The sequence below is a fragment of the Electrophorus electricus genome, unplaced genomic scaffold (assembly GCF_041902795.1).
Source record: "Electrophorus electricus isolate QZ-2024a unplaced genomic scaffold, ASM4190279v1 Scaffold175, whole genome shotgun sequence".
NCBI classification, from domain to species: Eukaryota; Metazoa; Chordata; class Actinopteri; order Gymnotiformes; family Gymnotidae; genus Electrophorus; species Electrophorus electricus.
The window spans coordinates 27501-37500 of NW_027658456.1; the positions used below are offsets into that span (position 1 = coordinate 27501).

A 10000-nucleotide genomic window follows, 5' to 3' on the forward strand; every position below is an offset into this window, starting at 1 on the left:
GCATGACTGTGTTTGACCTCTGGGGCCTGGAAGTCTGGTAGTAGTAGTATGATTTAAAGACACAAAGTGATTGAAGTGTGCCCAGGCCCAGAGCTACTTTGCTGGGCATGAATGTGTTTGAACTCTTGGGCCTGGAAGTCTGGTAGTAGTAGTATGATTTAAAGGTACAAAGTGAATGAAGTGTGCCCAGGCCCAGAGCTACTTTGCTGTGCATGACTGTGTTTGACCTCTTGGCTCTGGAAGTCTATTTCTAGGCTTATATAAAGGGTCAAACTTCTTGAAGTGTGCCCAGGCCCAGAGCTACTTTGCTGGGCATGACTGTGTTTGACCTCTGGGGCCTGGAAGTCTGGTAGTAGTAGTATGATTTAAAGGCACAAAGTGATTGAAGTGTGCCCAGGCCCAGAGCTACTTTGCTGGGCATGATTCTGTGACCTCTTGGGTCTGGAAATGTGGTACTTTGAAGGATTAAAAGAGTGAAACGGTCTGAAGTGTGCGCAGGTGTAAAGCAACCTTGCTAGGCATGAAGGTGTGACCTCCAGGGCCTGGAAGTCTGGTGGTAGTAGTAGTATGATTTAAAGGCACAAAGTGATTGAAGTGTGCCCAGGCCCAGAGCTACTTTGCTGGGCATGACTGTGTTTGACCTCTTGGGCCTGGAAGTCTGGTGGTAGTAGTAGTATGATTTAAAGGCACAAAGTGATTGAAGTGTGCCCAGGCCCAGAGCTACTTTGCTGGGCATGACTGTGTTTGACCTCTTGGCTCTGGAAGTCTATTTCTAGGCTTATATAAAGGGTCAAACTTCTTGAAGTGTGCCCAGGCCCAGAGCTACTTTGCTGGGCATGACTGTGTTTGACCTCTGGGGCCTGGAAGTCTGGTAGTAGTAGTATGATTTAAAGGCACAAAGTGATTGAAGTGTGCCCAGGCCCAGAGCTACTTTGCTGGGCATGAATGTGTTTGAACTCTTGGGCCTGGAAGTCTATTTCTAGGCTTATATAAAGGGTCAAACTTCTTGAAGTGTGCCCAGGCCCAGAGCTACTTTGCTGGGCATGACTGTGTTTGACCTCTTGGGCCTGGAAGTCTGGTAGTAGTAGTAGTAGTAGTAGTAGTAGTAGTAGTAGTAGTAGTAGTATGATTTAAAGGTACAAAGTGAATGAAGTGTGCCCAGGCCCACAGCTACTTTGCTGGGCATGACTGTGTTTGACCTCTTGGGCCTGAAAGTCTATTTCTAGGCTTATATAAAGGGTCAAACTTCTTGAAGTGTGCCCAGGCCCAGAGCTACTTTGCTGGGCATGACTGTGTTTGACCTCTGGGGCCTGGAAGTCTGGTAGTAGTAGTATGATTTAAAGACACAAAGTGATTGAAGTGTGCCCAGGCCCAGAGCTACTTTGCTGGGCATGAATGTGTTTGAACTCTTGGGCCTGGAAGTCTGGTAGTAGTAGTATGATTTAAAGGTACAAAGTGAATGAAGTGTGCCCAGGCCCAGAGCTACTTTGCTGTGCATGACTGTGTTTGACCTCTTGGCTCTGGAAGTCTATTTCTAGGCTTATATAAAGGGTCAAACTTCTTGAAGTGTGCCCAGGCCCAGAGCTACTTTGCTGGGCATGACTGTGTTTGACCTCTGGGGCCTGGAAGTCTGGTAGTAGTAGTATGATTTAAAGGCACAAAGTGATTGAAGTGTGCCCAGGCCCAGAGCTACTTTGCTGGGCATGATTCTGTGACCTCTTGGGTCTGGAAATGTGGTACTTTGAAGGATTAAAAGAGTGAAACGGTCTGAAGTGTGCGCAGGTGTAAAGCAACCTTGCTAGGCATGAAGGTGTGACCTCCAGGGCCTGGAAGTCTGGTGGTAGTAGTAGTATGATTTAAAGGCACAAAGTGATTGAAGTGTGCCCAGGCCCAGAGCTACTTTGCTGGGCATGACTGTGTTTGACCTCTTGGGCCTGGAAGTCTGGTGGTAGTAGTAGTATGATTTAAAGGCACAAAGTGATTGAAGTGTGCCCAGGCCCAGAGCTACTTTGCTGGGCATGAATGTGTTTGAACTCTTGGGCCTGGAAGTCTATTTCTAGGCTTATATAAAGGGTCAAACATCTTGAAGTGTGCCCAGGCCCAGAGCTACTTTGCTGTGCATGACTGTGGTTGACCTCTTGGCCCTGGAAGTCTGGTGGTAGTAGTAGTATGATTTAAAGGCACAAAGTGAATGAAGTGTGCCCAGGCCCAGAGCTACTTTGCTGGGCATGAATGTGTTTGAACTCTTGGGCCTGGAAGTCTGGTAGTAGTAGTAGTAGTAGTAGTAGTAGTAGTAGTAGTATGATTTAAAGGCACAAAGTGCTTGAAGTGTGCCCAGGCCCAGAGCTACTTTGCTGTGCATGACTGTGTTTGACCTCTTGGCTCTGGAAGTCTATTTCTAGGCTTATATAAAGGGTCAAACTTCTTGAAGTGTGCCCAGGCCCAGAGCTACTTTGCTGTGTATGACTGTGTGACCTCTTGGCCCTGGAATTCTGGTGGTAGTAGTAGTATGATTTAAAGGCACAAAGTGAATGAAGTGTGCCCAGGCCCAGAGCTACTTTGCTGGGCATGACTGTGTTTGACCTCTTGGGCCTGGAAGTCTGGTAGTAGTAGTATGATTTAAAGGCACAAAGTGATTGAAGTGTGCCCAGGCCCAGAGCTACTTTGCTGGGCATGAATGTGTTTGAACTCTTGGGCCTGGAAGTCTATTTCTAGGCTTATATAAAGGGACAAACTTCTTGAAGTGTGCCCAGGCCCAGAGCTACTTTGCTGTGTATGACTGTGTGACCTCTTGGCCCTGGAATTCTGGTGGTAGTAGTAGTAGTAGTAGTATGATTTAAAGGTACAAAGTGAATGAAGTGTGCCCAGGCCCAGAGCCAGGCCTGGGCAGCAGGGGGCGCTCCTGGCCATGCCCAGCGAGTTTCGTGCGAATCGGACCTGGTCCGGAAGAGATACGAAGGGAAAACTCATTACTCGTCGGGGTGGCACATCCAGGCTCTCGACCCTCCCAAAGCGTCCGACCAGGGTGCACCCTGCCGGGCATGGTTAGCCGCCAGCCCCCTTCCTGGAGGTCTGGTTGGCACGGGGTTTTGATTTATCGGTTTCATATCTCTGGGCTCCTTGGGAGCAGAAAGTCGGTTGAGGGCCCTTTGGAAAGAGCCGGGGCTGCCGTTTAACGCTGTCCAAGCGGCAGGCGAAGCGCACCCACCGTTTTTACGCTATGATTTTTTAAAACCGCCGGGGCGGCAAACACAGGGCCGGTCGGGTTTGAAGACGAATATCTCTTCGGCCCTTGGGAGGAGAGAAGCAGCGCGGGTCACCTTTGAACGCGCTCGCTGCCAGGAACGTCTGGCGTAAAAGTTTCGTGGGAATCGGACGTTCCTAGGCTGAGAAGCGAGCGCCCGCCCTCGGGCGGTCGGGGGCCCCTTTCTCATTCCCCGTCTGGGCTAAAAATACGAGGTCGGACCCGATGGACTCGGGAGACTGGAGAGTACCAGGGAGACCCTGGAAGCAGGCGACCCGACCCACGCTTCGCTGTCTCCTCGGCCCTCGGGAGTAGAAGCGCGGGGACGGTGGCGTGGGCAGCAGGGGGCGCTCCTGGCCATGCCCAGCGAGTTTCGTGCGAATCGGACCTGGTCCGGAAGAGATACGAAGGGAAAACTCATTACTCGTCGGGGTGGCACATCCAGGCTCTCGACCCTCCCAAAGCGTCCGACCAGGGTGCACCCTGCCGGGCATGGTTAGCCGCCAGCCCCCTTCCTGGAGGTCTGGTTGGCACGGGGTTTTGATTTTTCGGTTTCATATCTCTGGGCTCCTTGGGAGCAGAAAGTCGGTTGAGGGCCCTTTGGAAAGAGCCGGGGCTGCCGTTTAACGCTGTCCAAGCGGCAGGCGAAGCGCACCCACCGTTTTTACGCTATGATTTTTTAAAACCGCCGGGGCGGCAAACACAGGGCCGGTCGGGTTTGAAGACGAATATCTCTTCGGCCCTTGGGAGGAGAGAAGCAGCGCGGGTCACCTTTGAACGCGCTCGCTGCCAGGAACGTCTGGCGTAAAAGTTTCATGGGAATCGGACGTTCCTAGGCTGAGAAGCGAGCGTCCGCCCTCGGGCGGTCGGGGGCCCCTTTCTCATTCCCCGTCTGGGCTAAAAATACGAGGTCGGACCCGATGGACTCGGGAGACTGGAGAGTACCAGGGAGACCCTGGAAGCAGGCGACCCGACCCACGCTTCGCTGTCTCCTCGGCCCTCGGGAGTAGAAGCGCGGGGACGGTGGCGTGGGCAGCAGGGGGCGCTCCTGGCCATGCCCAGCGAGTTTCGTGCGAATCGGACCTGGTCCGGAAGAGATACGAAGGGAAAACTCATTACTCGTCGGGGTGGCACATCCAGGCTCTCGACCCTCCCAAAGTGTCCGACCAGGGTGCACCCTGCCGGGCTAAGAGAACAGCCAGGTGAACCCTGGAGGTTCCGAACTCCAGACCCCTGGACCCGACGGCTCAGTCCGCCTCAGGTGCACTACAGAGGTCCTCGGGCTGTCCCTGAGTGCATTAAAACGGAAATCAGAATTACTCCCCCGGGTGGCACTTCCAGGCTCTCGACCCTCCCAAAGTGTCCGACCAGGGTGCACCCTGCTGGGCATGGTTAGCCGCCAGCCCCCTTCCTGGAGGTCTGGTTGGCACGGGGTTTTGCAAATAGGTCCCGTCGGGTATATGGGAGAGCAAAGAGAATCAATGGGGTCCAAGCACTAAATTCATCCAGTGGCGTTCTCTGGAAGCCCAAGGGGAGTCCGAGGGGTGTTCGGCCGGCAAGGGGAGCTCTCCCTCGGACACATGATCAAACGCCTGTCCCCTACCGGAAAGTGGTGTGCTCTGGATGCCCCCCCCCCCCCCCATCCCCCGAGGGGGGTGCTTATCCCGCGAGGGGAGCCCTCCTCGGGTTAAGTGAACCATCATGCCGATTCCCCTATGGAAGTGGGCACATCCAGGCACACAGTCTGCTTTGCTCTCCCCGACCCGAGTGCGTCTGTTGGGCTGAGTGTACGCCCAGGCAACTGGATCCAATGGCTCAGTCCGCCGCAGCGTGCTTCGACGATGGGTCGTACAGCCATGCCACCAGGGTGGGCGTGTTTGTAAATGTACCAGTGGATTCTCGTCGGCCTGCCACATCCATGGTATCGACCCACCAGGCCTGTCCGACCAGGGGTTGACCCTGGACGGGCACGGTCTGTGGTTTGGCCCTTGTCCTAGATGAAATCGGGCACGGGGTTTTCTGGCCAGGTACCATCGGGTTACTGGGAGAGCGGCTTCGGTCTCCAGGTGAGACCAATGGTGAAGCAGCACGAGGCAATGGAGAGCATGCAAAGCGATGGGGAAGCCATGCACGGCAATGGCCACGAAAAAAAAAAAAAAATCACCACGGAAGGAACGTGAAGAACAAGGAGGAGTGTAGTGACACTGCCCAAAGCTGCCCGGTGTTGCAGGGGTCTATTGGTGTGTTGCTTCCTTGTTTGGTAGAGTGGAGTACCAGACCCGCCAGGGGTAGGCAAACCATTCCCCCTACGGTAAGTGAGGAGCCAGCCATTTGACGAGCGGGTGTCCACGTGTACGGGTGCGAGCGCTATCCCCCCACACGGGGTTAGGCCACGGCCTTAGGTGGACGTCTGCCGACCAGCCCCGGCTGATCCAGAACTTCTGATGTGGAGAGCGGTTTTGACAGATCCTCCCTGGTTCTAGCGGGTCAAGCCTCTGATGGGGGGTGGGGGTTATTTGTAACCCATCCCAGAACTCTCTGGGGGAGACTCAGACGGCCAGTCTGTCTACTCAGTTGTCCTATACTGGTGTCTGTGGTTTGGGAGGAAGGGAGTGCCCTGCTTTGTTGGCCTCCTCTTCAAACCTACCTGGGCCCACGAATCACTCTTCTTGGTTACATCACGAAACGTAGGTTGAGCGAGGCTAGGGGGGAGGGAATTCGACGAGGTCTTTCCCTTGTCCCCCCACCAGCGGCCCACGAAAATCAAAACGGCGTGAAGAGAGGGAACGCCGAAAGCACCTGGAGTCGGCCGTCCGCACCTCCGGAGGAGGTGGACGGGGTACGGTGCGGGCATGACCGGATGGGACAGCTTTGCATCAAGGTGAGAGGTCGGCGTCCGAAGGCCAGAGGGCGGTGCGCGAGCACGTTTACACTGGCCGCGGAAGCTGTCCTGGGTAGCCCTGTATGGCGTCTGGACCTGACGGCGCACGCACTTACAACCCGCTGCTTCCTAGCCCCCGGAAGGGGAGGCGGATGTCACTCGTGGTTCATCCCAGACCACGGTGCAAACTACCTGGTTGATCCTGCCAGTAACATATGCTTGTCTCAAAGATTAAGCCATGCAGGTCTAAGTGCACACGGCCGGTACAGTGAAACTGCGAATGGCTCATTAAATCAGTTATGGTTCCTTTGATCGCTCCACACGTTACTCGGATAACTGTGGTAATTCTAGAGCTAATACATGCAAACGAGCGCTGACCCTTCGGGGGATGCGTGCATTTATCAGACCCAAAACCCATCCGGGGGGCTCGGGCCCCCCGGCCGCTTTGGTGACTCTAGATAACCTCGGGCCGATCGCGCGCCCTCCGCGGCGGCGACGTCTCATTCGAATGTCTGCCCTATCAACTTTCGATGGTACCATAGTCGGCTACCATGGTGACCACGGGTAACGGGGAATCAGGGTTCGATTCCGGAGAGGGAGCCTGAGAAACGGCTACCACATCCAAGGAAGGCAGCAGGCGCGCAAATTACCCATTCCCGACACGGGGAGGTAGTGACGAAAAATAACGATACAGGTCTCTTTCGAGGCCCTGTAATCGGAATGAGCGTATCCTAAACCCATGGGTGAGGACCCATTGGAGGGCAAGTCTGGTGCCAGCAGCCGCGGTAATTCCAGCTCCAATAGCGTATATTAAAGTTGCTGCAGTTAAAAAGCTCGTAGTTGGATGTCGGGAGTGGGCTGGCGGTCCGCCGCGAGGCGTGCCACCGCCTGTCTCAGACCCTGTCTCCCGGTGCCCCCCGGATGCCCTTGGCTGGGTGTCCGGACGGGGCTCGGAGCGTTTACTTTGAAAAAATTAGAGTGTTCAAAGCGGGCCCGCTTCTCGCCTGAATACCTGAGCTAGGAATAATGGAATAGGACTCCGGTTCTATTTTGTGGGTTTCCTGAACCAGGGCCATGATTAAGAGGGACGGCCGGGGGCATTCGTATTGCGCCGCTAGAGGTGAAATTCTTGGACCGGCGCAAGACGGACGAAAGCGAAAGCATTTGCCAAGAATGTTTTCATTAATCAAGAACGAAAGTCGGAGGTTCGAAGACGATCAGATACCGTCGTAGTTCCGACCGTAAACTATGCCGACCCGCGATCCGGCGGCGTTATTCCCATGACCCGCCGGGCAGCGTGAGGGAAACCACGAGTCTGTGGGTTCCGGGGGGAGTATGGTTGCAAAGCTGAAACTTAAAGGAATTGACGGAAGGGCACCACCAGGAGTGGAGCCTGCGGCTTAATTTGACTCAACACGGGAAACCTCACCCGGCCCGGACACGGAAAGGATTGACAGATTGATAGCTCTTTCTCGATTCTGTGGGTGGTGGTGCATGGCCGTTCTTAGTTGGTGGAGCGATTTGTCTGGTTAATTCCGATAACGAACGAGACTCCGGCATGCTAAATAGTTACGCGGCCCTCCGCGGTCGGCGTCAAACTTCTTAGAGGGACAAGTGGCGTTCAGCCACGCGAGATGGAGCAATAACAGGTCTGTGATGCCCTTAGATGTCCGGGGCTGCACGCGCGCCACAATGGTTGGATCAGCGTGTGCCTACCCTACACCGAGAGGTGCGGGTAATCCGCTGAACCCCATTCGTGATGGGGACTGGGGATTGCAATTATTCCCCATGAACGAGGAATTCCCAGTAAGCGCGGGTCATAAGCTCGCGTTGATTAAGTCCCTGCCCTTTGTACACACCGCCCGTCGCTACTACCGATCGGATGGTTTAGTGAGGTCCTCGGATCGGCCCCGCCGGGGCTCCTCGCGGGCCTTGGCGGAGCGCCGAGAAGTCGATCAAACTTGACTATCTAGAGGAAGTAAAAGTCGTAACAAGGTTTTCGTAGGTGAACCTGCGAAAGGATCATTAACGGGTAACGCTGTCCGGCGTGCCTCCTCTCCCGACCCCCTCGACTTCGCCGTCCCCCCGCGTCGGGGCCCAGGGTCGAAAGGGTCTTCGGGGTTGCTGTTACACGTGGTCGCTTGCAGGTCAGGCTGGACAGAAGGCATAAAGGAGGAGCCTAGTCCCTCCCACCCCTTCCTCGTCCTCCGCCTCTTCCTCCGCGTCGTCCTTCAGCACCCCCCCCCCGCAGGCCCCGGTATTCTCTGGGTTCCAGCGCGAGAGACGCGTCGTTCAAAAAACTCGGCGTCCCCGCTCGTCGGGCGAAGGCCGGTTTCCCCTCACCTTGCCGGCAGGAGAAGCGCCTGCGAGTCGAGCGGGTCGTACGGGTCCGTCCCGCGCCCTCCCTCTCGCTCGCACGGCCGCTGCCTCCGTCCACCGCGAGGGGTTTTCCTATTTTGTTGTCCTTGTCATTCATCCCCGTCCCCTTGCTCGCTGACGAGCGGACTTTCCGGGGGGGGTTGCGAGCGCTGCTCCTCGTGGGGCAGGCCATGGCCCTTCCTGTGTTCGTCCGCCCACCGGCGTCCTGGGGCGTGGTGGTGGTGGGTGGCGCAGCCGGTTCCCCTGCTTCTCTCTCTCAGAAAGGAGTCTCAGGGGGACCCCCGGCAGGTACCTAGGGCTTGGCCCACGCTACGTGAGTTCCACCCCTTTCGAGGGGTCGGACGGGGCGGGCGCGGAGGGCCGCGGTTCAAAGACTGACTCGTCTGCCACGTGGGGCGTGTGGGCAAAGCGCAACCCCGCGCCCGTTTCAACACTCGCAGACGGGGGCGCCTGACCGGTTGGTGAAACCTTTTAAACCTGTCTTTGTAGTCGTGGTGAAAGACCTAAACTGAGCCTGAAATAAAAGAGTACAACTCTTAGCGGTGGATCACTTGGCTCGTGCGTCGATGAAGAACGCAGCCAGCTGCGAGAACTAATGTGAATTGCAGGACACATTGATCATCGACATTTCGAACGCACATTGCGGCCCCGGGTCCATCCCGGGGCTACGCCTGTCTGAGGGTCGCTATTCCTATCTGTCGGACCTGCCTTCTCAGGCGGGACCGCGGTTGGAGGTTCGTAGGTGGGGGGGTGCCCCCTGGCCTCCGTCTTCCTAAAAGCAGACGGTTCCCGGTCGCTGTCTCGGTGAGATCCGGTCGGTGGGTTCGCTGCGGTTGAGTGCCCGTTCTCCGTGCACAAGCTTCTCCTCCCCCGCTTCGGTTCGTTTCGGTTCGTTTCGGCTCCGCTCCTGGCCTGGCCAGGAACGTGGTCCCCTGCGCCCGAGAAAGAAGCGAGCGTGGCTGCCGGTGGGTTCTCTCCGCTTTGGCTGCCCACGTTTTCGCTTCTTTTCTCACCCCCTGCGCAGGCGGATCACGGAAAGGTGTCTGTTCTGTTCCGTTACGTGCGCGAGCGGAGGGAGGTTGTTGTTACATGCGTTCCCCCCCCCCCTCCCCCGGTGGGGGGGGTGGGGGGGGTCGGGGTTCGGGTGGCTCTGCCTCTGGCGTTTTCCTTACGGGCCGACCTGTCCGTGGCACGTCCGTGACGTCCCGACCTGTGTCCTCGTTAGCCCGGGTGAAAAGGGACTCGTCCCCTAACCCGGCGGTGTTCACGCTTCTGGGCAACCCTCCAGAGCGAACTCGGGAGCGACCTCAGATCAGACGAGACAACCCGCTGAATTTAAGCATATTACTAAGCGGAGGAAAAGAAACTAACAAGGATTCCCTCAGTAGCGGCGAGCGAAGAGGGAAGAGCCCAGCGCTGAATCCCCCGTCCGGGTGCGGGCGAGGGGAATTGTGGCGTATGGAAGTCTGTTTTCTTCCTGGCGCGGGCCGGGGGCC

At 56.4% G+C, this 10000-nt stretch overlaps 3 non-coding genes across 3 annotated transcripts in view; all 3 read left to right on the plus strand.

The window, feature by feature from the left end:
- The first annotated feature begins 6314 nt into the window (after positions 1-6314).
- LOC145655100 (18S ribosomal RNA) lies at positions 6315-8153 on the plus strand. Its single transcript, XR_014121273.1, has one exon. It is a non-coding gene; the product is annotated as an 18S ribosomal RNA (ribosomal RNA).
- Positions 8154-9035: 882 nt separating this feature from the next.
- On the plus strand, positions 9036-9189 carry LOC145655109 (5.8S ribosomal RNA). Its single transcript, XR_014121282.1, has one exon. It is a non-coding gene; the product is annotated as a 5.8S ribosomal RNA (ribosomal RNA).
- Positions 9190-9806: 617 nt separating this feature from the next.
- LOC145655105 (28S ribosomal RNA) overlaps positions 9807-10000 on the plus strand; it is a 4149-nt gene continuing 3955 nt past the window's right edge. Inside the window, exon 1 of the ribosomal RNA XR_014121278.1 lies at positions 9807-10000. This exon is cut by the window's right edge and continues 3955 nt beyond it. This is a non-coding gene — a ribosomal RNA (28S ribosomal RNA).